General features: G+C 64.0%; 1 protein-coding gene across 6 annotated transcripts in view; it reads left to right on the top strand.

Annotated features, from left to right (window-relative positions):
* Positions 1–480: 480 nt before the first annotated feature.
* Positions 481–12,456, top strand: part of PLXNA1 (plexin A1) — a 107,474-nt gene continuing 95,498 nt past the window's right edge. Inside the window, exon 1 of one of the 6 annotated variants that reach the window (XM_035546740.2) lies at positions 481–584. The gene's annotated coding sequence lies outside the window, so the exon portion shown is untranslated. Of the gene's footprint in view, positions 585–1,584; positions 1,728–1,828; positions 1,847–4,953; positions 5,485–6,244; positions 6,321–10,245; positions 10,264–12,456 lie in introns of those variants that run through there. The other 5 variants (XM_035546737.2, XM_035546736.2, XM_035546741.2 and 2 more) reach the window with 5 other exon arrangements.

Below are 12,456 nucleotides of genomic sequence, written 5' to 3'. Positions count from 1 at the left end.
ACCGCCCCGTGCTTGGGCGCAGCGCCTCAGGAGCAGACACACACCACGGGGCAGCCCCCCCCACACCCCCTGCGGACGACCCTCGCCCACCCCCCGCTACCCCCCGACCGCCCCCCCCCTTTCCCCACAGCCCCACGTTCCCCCCCCCCCCCCCCCCCCCCCGCCTCCATCGCCCTTTTAAGACGGAGCAGCAAAGGCGGGGCCGCGCCTCTCCCCGCGGAGCTCCGCGGGCGCCCCCTGGAGCTCGGCCGGGCTCCGCCGCCGCCGCCGCCCCTTTTCCCCGGCCCCGGCCCCGGCCCCGTTGCTGGCAGCGGCGGCGCGGCCGTGCGCGTGCGCGCGGCGGCGGGGGCGCGCGGCGGGCGGCGTTCCGTCGGGGCCCCGCGCCGCCGGCCCATTCATGCGGGGCAGCGGCGGCGGCGGCGGCGGGAGGCAGGCGGGAGGGCGGCGGGCCGCGGCCGGAGGAGGAGGAGGAGGAGGAGGAGAGGAGGAAGGAGGAGGAGGAGGAGGAGGAGGAGGAGGCGCGGCGGGCCCCGGCTGGAATGCGGTTATGGCTGGCGGGGCTGAAGCCAGCGGGGACCCGAGGCGTGAGTAACGCGGCTGGCAACTTTCCTCCGCCGGTTTTATTTTTTATTTTGGGGGTGCAATCAGGCTTCCCACAACCCCCTCCTCCCCCCCCCCCCCTTTTTTTTTTTTAAAAAGAAAAGCGAAATGGGGAGGGGGTGCGGCTCCAACCAACCCCCCCCCCCCCCCCCCCCCCAGGCCAGCCCCGCATTGCGCCCCGCGGGGCCGGCAGGGGTCGGCGCCCCCCCCCCCCCCCCCCCCCCCGCAGCCGGGTTTTGGGGGCTGGGCTCGGGCTTTTTGGGATCCCCAAAGCCGCAGAGCCGCTGCGGGGGGGCCGGGCGGGTTCCCCCCCACCCCACCCCGATGCAGAGCCCCCTCGGGGGGCAGAGCCCCCCCCGGAGGCTGCTGCCGCCCTCCCCGCACCCCTCCGTGGCGGTGCCCCCCGAGGCTGGGCACGGGAGGGTGCCCCCGGTCCCCCCCCCCCCCCCCCCCCCCCGGTGCTGCGCTGCAAGAAAATCCCCCCCCCCCCAAAAACCCCAAATCCCAGCCTCTGAGGGCTGAGAGCTGCCCCCATGGAAGCGCCGGGGGGGGGGGGAGCGGGGGGGCTGGGGTGTAAGCAGGGCTTAACATGAAGGTCACTGGGTAAGGAGGAGATGGATGGGGAGGAGAAGGCAGGCATTAACCTCACTTGTTAGCTCCCCCCGCTCGGCCGTGCTTCGGGGAGGACAAAACAAAAGCAGGACCTGCTAACCCGCAGCTGAATATTCATGCTCCTCCGTGCGGGCTTCGGGACGCGGAGGGGAGAAAAGTTGGACGGATGAGCTGCATTGTCGGGCTGCCTTCCCCCGCCTCGCCGCCAGATCCCTTTTTGCTGAGTGAGGGCTGTGTCGGAGCGAATTCCCAGCCTTTCGCCGGATTTTGTTTTTTTATCGTTATTATTTTTTTCCCCCTGTTTCTTTTGTGTGAGGCCGAAAAAAGGAAAAAAAAAAAAAAAAAAAGGAGACGAAGCTATTGACTACATCAAAGGTTATCCATTTGAAAACACCATTTTCCTCCGACCAGCGGCTAATTGCTTCCTGAACAATCTCAGGGTCTTTTGTATCCGCTCAGTGGGCAAAGCGAGCAGCTCCATGTCTCTCGCTCGAGACACCGGCGACCGAAATGCGGTAGGAACGTGGAGGAGCTGAGGAGAAGCGGTGGGGCAGGAGCCTCTCGGATGATGTACAGATAATTTCCGAAGTGGCTGCGAGGAGGGGAGGCGGCTGCTGCTGCTGCTGCTCGCGGGGTGCGGGTGCGTGCCGGAGGCGGCCGGGGCTGCGCGGGTGCTGAGGAATTTCGGGGTCCAAATCCGTGCTCGGGGGATGCGGGGACACCGGGTGCATCCCGGCCTGAGTGTCTCGCTTCCCCGATGGGGCTGCAGGCGGATGCTCGGTGTACGTTCGGCGGCTGGGCTTTGTCGTGCAGCTCGGAAAATCAAAGTTTTGAGGGCGTTGGGTTTGGTAGCGTGGCAGTGTCGGTACCGCACGCAGCCGGAGCTCTTGTGCAGCGAGCACGGATAGCCTGGAGGGCCTAAAGTTTCCCCTCTTGGCTTTGCTTTGCTTTCTTTTTTTTTTTTTTTTTTTTATGGGTGCGTAAGGTTTGGAGCGGAGCACAGCAATCAGCCTCGGTGCGCGCTGGGGCTGCGCATGCAGCTACGGCAGGCAGCCCTCGCCTCTGCCCGCAGACCAAAGCACTTTTCCTGCTGAAGGCAGTGGGCCCTGCGGCACGTTCCCAAACTCCCCCGAACTCCGGCGGGGCTGGGGCTGGCTGGCGAGAGGCTGAAATGGCAGAGGGCAATGAAAGCCGTGCTGCTGCGTGCCGTGCCGTGCCGCCGAGGCTGCCTCCCCTCCTCCCTGCCGGCACGCCAGCCCAGCCGCAGCGCCGGCAGAGCTCGGGGCCGGCCCCAGCCCCGCTCCCGGTGCGTAAATGCGGTGCCTGGCAGCTCGGCTCGGTGGCTGTGCTGCTCCTTCCCCACCCCGTGCGCAAAGGGGAAGGATCCGGCCCTCGGATCGGGCTTAATGGGGGAAAGTTGTGCGTGTTTATTCTCTAGGCTCGGTGCGGGTCAGGGCCTTTGTTGCAGCTTGACTTGCTGCTGGCTGTAGCGTTAACCACCGGCGAGAGCTTTCGCTCGGCCCCGAGCTGGGAATTCCTGGGCGGAGGAGCCCGGTGCTGCAGCGCTTGTGCCACCGGGCTGCCTGCGAGCTGGGGAGCCGTGCCTGCAGGATCTGGCTGCCGCTGGGTCCCACCGGGCTTTGTCTGCGTGAAGGCTCCCCTGGTGACAGCTTCGGCACCCAGGGGGACAGCTTCGGCACCCCTGGCGTGTCGGGGGGAGAAGGGAAGGGGGCAGAGGTGCTGCAGTCCCTCTGTGCCGTGGGAAGGGGGCACGGGTCACCCCGGTGCTGGGTCCTCCCCTCGCTGCCTGCAGGTTCCAGGTTTGCGTGGGCTTGGAACCGGGGCTGGTGGGGTTATATTCATGGAAACCTTGAGCTGCTGCTCTGTGGTCTGCTAATGTCTCCAAATTACGTCTCCAAATTGCGTCGTTGGGCACCGGTGGTGCCGTACAGAAGAGCTCTGGGTGCTCCTGGCTGGTTTTTGGCTGGTGAGCAGCCCTATGGCTGGGCACGGCAGGGGACAGGTGAATGTGGCTCCTCGTGGCCCCGGTCCCTTCCCTCCTGTGGCCGTGGGTCCTTCTCCCGGAGGGGTGCTGAGCTCCGTGACGCCGCGTGAAGTCGGGAGGAGCGAGCGTTTGCGTCAGTGCCGGGGCGGCCGGTTTGACTTGGGGCTCGAGACAAACCCCTCCTTGGCTGGCTGCAGCCCCCGACACGCTCAGGGCCGTGCTGCGGGAGCCTCCCGCTGCAGCCGTGGGGCTGTGCAGGGCACACGTGGGCTCCGGCACCGTCGGTGGCACGCAGCTTTGGCCGTGCCCCGTGTTAGCCCCGGGGAAGGGCGCAGCAGGGAAGCACAGGCAGGTACCCCAGCGCCTTCCTGGGCTGCGCTTGCAAGCCAGGTTTGAGCAAACGTCTCAAGGGAAAAGCTCAGGCCAATCTCCGTGGTTTTCGTGCCAGCCACAGGCAGACGCGGCTCGTTTTCCCCGTTTTTGGCATGTTGGGCAGCCCAAACGTGTGCCTTCGACCTGCTGCCGGAGCGCGGCCGAGAGCCGGGCGGTGCCTCCGTCTGTGTGCCTTGCCCGAGCATCCCGCGGCTGCCTCCAGCTTTTGTTCCAGGTGGAAGCCACCATTTAAAACCCTGAATTAAAAACATCTCGGAGTTTATTTTTCCCTTCAGCCAGGGCTTGGCAAACCTCCTCCTTGTTGCCTGTGTGTCAAGATGTTCGAGCGTATGAACTTCACGTCTGGGCTGTGCGGCCGGTGCAGGAACACAAACGCTTTTGCTCCTTTCTGCCCTCAAGTCTCCTTGAGTGGCATGAGGGGGATGTTTTGGGCGACCCCTCTGTCCGTGCGGGTGTGAGGCCAGGTCTTTGCAGCACAGTTGAGCTCACCCCTGCCCCACGTGTTGGTCTCTGTGCCAAGAAGTTTTATCGCTGGGAGAAAGTGCCTGGGTGAGCACACTGCAGCTGGGCATGCGCCGGGCTCTTCAGGACCTGCTGGGCAGAGGACATCTCCTCCACGTCCACTGGTGCTGAGCAGCAGCCTCAGCCCTTCCCCGTTCTCCCCTCTGCCTCCCCGGCGAGGCTGCTCGCTGCGGGGCTCTGGGTGCCCGCGCCTGCCTCCCCTCTCCTCCCGCAGCCCGCCGGCCAACTTGGCACCGAGACCCGGAGCGCTCGTAATCCAATTTGGGCAGTTTAACCGCGCTTTGCTATCCGTGCTGCTGCCCGGGAGCTTTAATCTGGCTATTGACCTCGGCTCTGGGGGTTGAGTAACCCACGACCAGGTGGATTTTCGGAGGCTGAGGCCAGGTCCGAGCCCTGCCCGTGGCATCGGGGCCGTTTCCCCGTGGAGGTATGAGTGGTGGCCGGAGGGCAGCGGGTACGGGCGCTGCGATCCCTGCTTTCCCTGCAGGGGATCCCTCCCGCCCCTTCCCGTCTTCCATCCACTCCCCCATTTCTCCCGTGAAGATAAACCCTTCTGCCGGGGCTGCTCTGCAATCCCCCGGTATTTTCAGAAATGCTAAGCCAAGGAAAATAAAGTCTCTCTCTTCCTTTAGTTGCCTACTGTTTAATGTACAAAATACAGGGGTGGTAATTGCATTAAAACGTATATAATTATACTGGAGGGGGGAAAAAAAATCTCGTTAATTGCTCGGCTGTTTTGAGCTGATAAATGTGGAGTGATTCATGCTTTCTTTGGAGTTCGCCGGAGCAGGGCTGCGGTCCGGCGTGCGAGGGGTTAGGAGGAGCCTTGTTTTCATGCCATTAGCAGGAAGTCAGCTCGGATCCTCGCCGCCTGAACCGGCTCCAGGCTTTCTCTTATCCCTCGCGTTTTTTCGCCCCGCTGTGTCCAGGGGCCTGATCCTCGGCCGTGCGGGGCCTCTGGCCCCGGTCCAGGCGGCTCTCGCGGCGGCGGTGCGATCACAGCAGCTCTCCGAGCCCCTCTGCTTTACGCGCTTGGTTAAGCGCCTGCCTGCGTGCCAAAATATTTGAGCCCTTGCAGAACTAAATCCCCTCCGAGGGGAGAGGCAGACACCAGCTGGGCTTTAGGGAAGAGATCTCCTGCACGCCGCGGCCCCGCGCCCGGGCGCTCGCTGCCTTCAGCCTCCCGCTCTCGCTGCCCTGGGCACCGGCACCGGGTGCTGCTGGTGGCACCGGGTCCCCCGGCAGGGCTGGCAGGAGGGATCATCTCCTGCCAGCGGTGACACGGGGCGATGCGAAAACCACATTTCCTTCAGCGAATGCCGACCCTGTCGGAGCCACAGATAACATCGAAGGTAATTATAGTGGCAATAAGTTGTTTGCTTTGTGTGCGCGGCCGCGCTTTATGTACAGGCAGTTGTTTCGGTCTTCCTGTGCAGACTGTTAGCTTCAACAAGGGAAGAGGAAAACCCAAAAATATTTTAGGAGTTTAAAAATAATCTCGCGGCTCGGCTGGTGCGCAGGATGTTTCGCAGAACCGTGTTCCCGGTTGGTCCAAATCCAGCTCTGTGGCCCTCGGAAGGCTTTGCTGGGTGGTCGTAAGGGGCTGCCTGAGGACCTGGGGGGCTCCATCCTGCCCCTGGACCGTCCGTGTCCTGCAGGGGCTGCCTGGAACAGCCTCCAGCAGGGAGGCAGGGAGCAGAGCTGCCCTGTGCTCGCTCGGGGTCCTGCCCCTCTGGGACTGGGGATCCTTTCACTGCGGCAGGGGGTCCGCGGGGGGTTTGCCCCCTCCAGCGGGATGGCAGTGGGGACAGCGAGCTGTCCGATGGGCTCGTCGGCAGGGGAGAACCTGTTTTTCAGGCTGATGTCATCGGGAAGAAATGGGGGAGGAGAAAGGCAGGAAGGCAGGCGAAGAGATCGGCCTCCGCGGGTCGGCGAGCCTCCAGCGGCCCGGGCTCAGATTGCCACCGGCTATTCCTCGTCACAGCCCCTACACCGGCGGCGGTGCCCGCGGCCCTGCAGGCACACGGGGGGATGCCTGGGGGGGCACGAGGATCGGGGCGAGCGCCCGCCTTGCCCTGCCTCTCTGGCGTGCTCCGTGTGCCGCGGTGCGGAGCCACGCGGCTCCTGGCCCCTCCGCAGCCTGACGTCACCGCCGGGGCCACCGTCCAGCCGCTCTGGCTCGCACGGGGTGAGCGCCCTTCTGGCAGCACCTCGGCGGGCAGCGGCAGCGTGCGCAGCCCTTTCTGCCCCGCACGGCTCGCCGAGAGCGGGCGGGCGGCTGGGGGCCGCCGGGGGCCTCTCCTTCCCCTCTCCCTCCCGGCTGGAGCCTCGCAGGGGTGATCTCCTGGGACACCCACGCGTGCTGCGTCCTGCTCCAGACCTGGCTTCGCCCTCCCCAGCCACCTGAAGCCCCCCCGGTGGGGTGGGAGCGTGCTGGCACGCTGGCCCTGGGGTGCGGACGCAGCCTATGCCTCTGTGCGTGCGTGTGCCTCGCTGTTTTTATTGGATGCTCCCGTCCCGTGAGCGAATGAAGCCTCTGTCAGCCTCTGGAAGCAGAGTTTCCCTTCTTTGTGTTGCTGCTGCTGGAGCGCTTTCAGGCGCCGCTCGCTCCCCCTCTCCCCCAGGGCGGCTCTGTGCGGGGCTGTGCCCAGCCTGGGGCCCTTTTCCCCCAGCTTCCCCCACAGCGGGGTGAGGGACACAACCTGCGGCAAGGAAAGTCGTGGGAGGGCTGGGGGTGGAAAGGGGAATCGGCTACAGCATGGGCTTTGGCTGGGGAAACCTCCTCTCCCCGACAACAGACGCCTTGTGGTGCCCGGTGCCTTTATCCAGACCTACCCACGAGGGCGGAGTGTGCCCTGCACCGGCTCGGCTCACCCCGTGACTGCAGCACGGGGCCGGGTGGAAAAAGAGGAATTTCAGCTCCGCCTGGATTCGTGCTGGATTAAAGCAGCCCCGGAGCCGGGAGCAGGCAGAAATACTCCAGCTCTGGTCCGTTGGCACAACCCGGGAGCTCCCAGGTGGGGTTTGGGGAAAGTTGTGCCCCTCGCAGGGGGGCTGTGGTGTCCTGGGGAGCCGGGCTGTTCCCAAACCCTGCGTGTCTGGGCAGGGGTGATCCTGGTCTCCTCAAGGTCGCCAAATGAATGTCGCTGTGGGCTGTGAACCTTGAGCTGCCCTGGGTGCTGCTGTTAGGGGCTGCAGCCCCACGACCGAGGCCTGCACCAGGGGTCTGGGTGCGGGGTTTCGCTGCGTGTGATGGCGGGCAGCCTGCACGGAGCGTGCGGGGGGCAGCAGGCTGGGGCCTGGGCCTCGGTCTCCAGGTGCTGTGGTTTAACCGGGTTAAACCAGGTCACCTCTTGGCCCTGTGGAGCTCAAGGGAAGCGTGGGCACGCTCTCCTTCTTGGAAATACGTGTGCGGCTCGGGGCTGTGTGGTGAAGGCCCCTTGTAGGGCCCAGGTCTGCCTCTTTGACAGCCAGCTGTGCTGTGGGGGGAATGGGAAGGGCAGCCGTCAGGTTGTGCCTCCAGCAGAGCTGGATGTGGTCAGGGCACGTGTGTGAGGTCCTGGTTTGTGCCTGGTGTCCTCGGCAGGGGTATGTGCTGCTGGCAGGACCTGCTGAGGCTGTTCTCGTGCCTTTCTCTGCCTTGTGCTATTGGGGCTGGGAGAAACCATCCCAGAAACGCTGGTGAGCCAGCTTTGAATGGCTTTCTGCAGGGCAGTGTGCAGCCTCTCAGTGGTGACAACACGCGGTGGCTCCAGCTCTGTTCTCTGTGGCACGACGTGGACCAGGTATGGGGAGTTGTGCCCTGAGAAATGCCACCTCGTTTCCTTGCTGCTCCTTCTTTTGTGCCCCTGTGTGCTGGGGGTCAAACTTCTCCGTCAAGCCCTCGAGCAGTGGACGGCTGCTTCTCCTCCTTGCGTTTCCTGGGATAAAAGAGGCCCAAGTCCTGGCAGGACAGAGGGGCCGCAGGCAGCAGGCAGGGTGCTGCCTTGGGCTGTGCCTGGGGCCAGCGGGAGGCCCCGGGGCAGGGAGGATAGGAGAGAGATCCCTGATATACAGGTAATTGTGCTCCAGGTTGGAGGGGGAGCTTCAGCGCTCGCCACTGATTTCATCAGGGCTTGGCTCCAGCCAGGGGTAAGGTCTGAAGTGATTGCGCTGCGGGGAGGGGACAGACCCAGCAAATTGCTCCCGACGGCTGCGAGCGGAGCAGGAAGGAGTTAAACGCAGCCCTGCTGCAGATGATTGCATATGTAGTGCAGCTCCCAACTCGGTAACACCACCAGCCTTTTCTTATTGTTGCAAGGCTTTTCCCAGGCAGACGAACCTAAAAATACACCAAACGTATTGTGAGACCGACTCTCCTGTGGCCTGCGGGCTTTTCTCTCCTCCGTAGCATCTCCCCTCGCTCCCTTTCGCTAATTACTGACAGCGAGGCAGCTCGAGCGGGTGAAGATGGAGCCGGTTCCCTCAGTCCGAAAGCAGCAAGTGACTTGGATCAAGCACAGAAAAACCCGTCAGGTCCCGTTTCTGCTGCCCTCCCGGGGGTCAGGCAGGAGGGTTTTCCCTCCCGTCGGATTTCTCTCCCGGCCTCTGTTTCGCAACACTCCTGCGGGGCTGTGGGCAGCCTGGAGAGCTGCTTCTCCCTGAGGAAGAGGATGCTCGATGCAGCACGAGCTGCGATGGGGGCTGCAGGGGATGCTCAGCACCAGCCCTGCTGCTGCAGGGGATGCTCTGTGGCCAGCTCCGGACCACGGCCCCGTTAATTTCTGTGGAGGCTGCCGCTTTGTAGCAGGGCTGCCCGTGCCGAGTCAGCACCAGGCAGCGTGCTGGCCTCGCTCCCCAAGCGAGCAGAGCTGGTCCTTAGTGCTCTGTCCGGCCTTTGCCTTTTAAGGTTTGTTTTACCCATCCCAGCACTCCTGTTTTGTGCTATCAAAAGTGAGGTCTGTTTTCCCAAAGCTGCTTCTGCCGCCCCAAACCCAGGTTTCTGGCTGTGCTGCGGGGTGGGAAGCCTGCAGCTCCGGGGGGGGAGCAGCACGGCCCCTCTCCGTCTCTGCAGGAGCGAGCAAGTGGGACATGAGTGTTTGTGGGCAGGGCAGCAGCTCCCTGATGAGTGTACGGCTCCTTTGGGGCGGGTAGGTGTGAGCACGAGGCTGCGGGTGGTGCAGCCGGGTCCCGTGTGAGCAGCACCTAAAGCCGCGCTGGCCTCTTGGCCGCTGCCGAGGCGAGGCTGTTACCAAATTTCCTTTCCGGCGTGGGATGAAAGGGGCCAGGGTGGATTTAGCGGGTGCGCAGTTGCTTTGTCAGCTTTGTTTCTGACGGCAGGTTTCCTGCTACGTGCGTGTGAGAGAGGAGAAACCCCACGTGCGTGCACGAGCCGCCGGCTGCTGCGGGGAGCTCCGTGCTTGGGGCGCCGCGGCAGGTGCGCGTTTGGTCCCTTTTCTGCTGCTCTCCCCGGTGCAGGCGTGCACGGGCCCATGCTGCAGCACATTTTTTTTAGCCCAGCCCAGACACTGGCTCGGTTTTGGGTTGTCTGCTTGGGGTTTCCACCATTTGGGACCATTGTGGCCGTGTTTGCAGTGTGGGTTTTGCTTCCTACTGCGATCCCCAAGTCCTCCTGGGGCAAGATGCTGTTGGGAACGTAGAAGAGAAGAAAGCAAACTAACCTCTCCTGTAGTTTCTCTTATTTTTTTAATTTTAACCACTGCTGATTGCTTTAAGCAGGTCTTACTATACAAAACCCCTGCTGGTGTCAGGGCACTAGGACGAGAAGTTGCTGCAGATGTATATTTAGGAGCAGAAGTCTCCGAGGAGCTCTGCAGACTGTCATCTGTCTGCTCGCAGCTCGCCCCAGCTCTCCCTTGCTTTGCTCTCGTTCCAGCTCCCGAGGAACCGTTCCCTAAATTAATTTGGGAATCTCCTGTTGGGCTTTCTAGCCCTGATTTGTCACAGCAGCCTGACCTCTGGCTCTCGTACCCGCTCCCGAAAATAGAAGCAATGAATACTTAGAAATGTGCTGAGAAAACGACTTCCCCGTCCCGCTCGCCCTTCCCCGCGGAGCAGCGCAGGGGTTCGGTGTTCCCATGCCACCTCCGCCGCCTGTCCCCGCTCCTCTTCCTCTCGGCGGCGTGCTGCTGGTGCGTAAGTCGGGTTTCATTTAGATGGTAATCTCAGAGCCCGTGGTGTTGTTCCTCTCCCTGTGCCGGCGCAGACAGAGCAGCGGTCGTGCTGGGGTTTGTGTTTGGTTTGGGGCGCACGCGCCTCCTGTCGCCCTCGGCTCCTGTCCTTCTACTGCTGCGGTGTTGCATTGGGGCTGCCAGCTCTGTAGTGGGGTGCAGCGGGTCTCAGCTGGTCTGGACGGGGCTGGATGAATTGCAGAAATCGTTGCTGGAAGCAGGGGGGCTGTTTGGGAGTTGCAGGGGGTGTTTGGAGCTGCACCCTGCTGCTGGGGTGAGTGCGGTTGCGCAGTGCCCCCAGGAAGTCCCCTCGTTTGGAGGAGAAAGTAAAACACAGGCTGTGTGTCCTGGGCTTCGGGACAAAGGGGACAGTGTGGGGACAGCCACGTCAAGCACCCAGGAAGCCAGCACCGCTGTTACTCCTCCTACCCCATCCGCACCGTGAGGAGAGCTGCTGGGCCCTGCGACAAGGACAAAACCCGCGCTGTTTGTGCAGGGCATGGCGCAGGGTGCTGGGCCTGGGTGCTGGGCACTGCCCGCTGCGCGAGGGAGGCCCCCGCCGTGCCGGTGGGCAGGAACCTTCCCCTGGCAGCCCGCAGCCCGGGAGGAAACCGAGCTGCTCGCCGCCGCCGCCTGCCCCAGCCAGCAGCTCTGTGCCGGCGGCGTGGCCGCATCCTGCGCCGCGGTGCGGTTAGGGGGTGGCGAGCGCCGCTCTGCTGTGCTTGCGTTTGTGGTCTTACTGATAAGGTCCTAAAACGAAGGTGCTGGGCGGGGGGGCTGCCTGTCACCGCTCCCCGGGAGGGACGGCTCTGTCCCAGCACGCCGTGCCCTGGGGTGTGGGTGCGCGCTCCCTGCCGGGAGCCTCTTGCCCTGACAAAGCACCGCAGGGCTGTGAGCTTTGGACCACGTGAGTCACTTCCAGGGCTGGTGGCTCCACGTTTCGGTTCGCTCCACACCCGCAGAGCTGGCTCAGCCTCCGAGGTGCTCAAACACCGTTGCCCAAACCTCCCTCGAGGCTATAGCCTCGGAGGCTGCTGCGTGGGGAGGAGGAAGGCGCTGGGAGCGCTGCGGGAACGGAGAGCTTTCGGAGCTGGAACGGAGAGCTTTTGGAGCTGGGCACGTCCACAAAGGGGATTTGGAAGCGGTGCAGGGACCTGCCCGGGGGCACGGAGGAGCCAGCAGAGCGGTTGCTGCAAGCCCCTGCCGCTATCGCGTGCGCTGCCGCTGGCGTGGTGCCGGCTGCCCTCCTATGAAACAGGTCCTGGCACCGCGGGCCACGTTTCCTACCTGCGCCACTCCCTGCCGGGCATCCTGCTGTCGTGCTGGGCCCCGAGCGGGTTATCCCCACGCGAGCTGAGTCAGAGACGGGTGATAAGGAGGGGAGGGGAGGCTTTCCTCCGCCCGCTTTTGGAGCGTCTTATCTGCGAGGCTGGGCTGGGAAACAAAGGGCTGAGCTCACTTCCCGGCCGGGGACCTTCGCAGCGAGGTGTCCGGGCTGCTTGCTGGCGGGGGGGGGGGCTTTGCACCATCACCAGATGAAGCAGGGAGCTGAGGCTGCACGGAGCACGTGGGGAGATGCAGAGCTCTCCGTCCTCCCCACAGCTCCCCGCTGCCTGATGGCAGCCCCGTATTTCGGAGCCCGCTGCCTCTCCGTGCTGTGCCTGCTTGCTCCCCCCAGCTCCCCCTGCCCGCAGCCCTCCTGGGCTTTGTCAGGCAGGCAGGTGGCAGGGCTGGCAGGCAGCGTGCCAGGGCTCCCCACGCTCCCAGCTCCTTTAAAAGGCAATTTTGAGATCCTCCTCTGGGTAGCAGCTCGGGCTGTGCCTCCTGCACCCCGTCCGGGCGATGCAGGAGCCCTGTGCCGGGAGGACGCAGCCCGCCTGGGCTCGAGTCCCAGCTCCCCTCCGCAGGCTGGGTCACACGCTGCTTGAGTAGTAAATTGGTGCCATTTGTGTCTGTCTTCATTCACAAAAGCCGTGCTTTTTCCTCTGCCTCTCCCCACCCCATTTGCCTCGCCTCTATAAAAGCAGCGTCCTCTCGGTGAGCAGCGTGCCAGCATCCAGTTAAACTGGGGGTGAGGTGGGATGGGGCTGGAAATACCTCGCTCGGCCAGGCACCAGGACACCCCCAGCCTGACAATGGGGCCGTTTTCCCTTT

The sequence above is a fragment of the Cygnus atratus genome, chromosome 10 (assembly GCF_013377495.2).
Source record: "Cygnus atratus isolate AKBS03 ecotype Queensland, Australia chromosome 10, CAtr_DNAZoo_HiC_assembly, whole genome shotgun sequence".
Classification (NCBI taxonomy): Eukaryota; Metazoa; Chordata; class Aves; order Anseriformes; family Anatidae; genus Cygnus; species Cygnus atratus.
The sequence above is the reverse complement of the archived record's forward strand: the minus strand, read 5'-3'. Positions and strand labels throughout refer to the sequence as shown.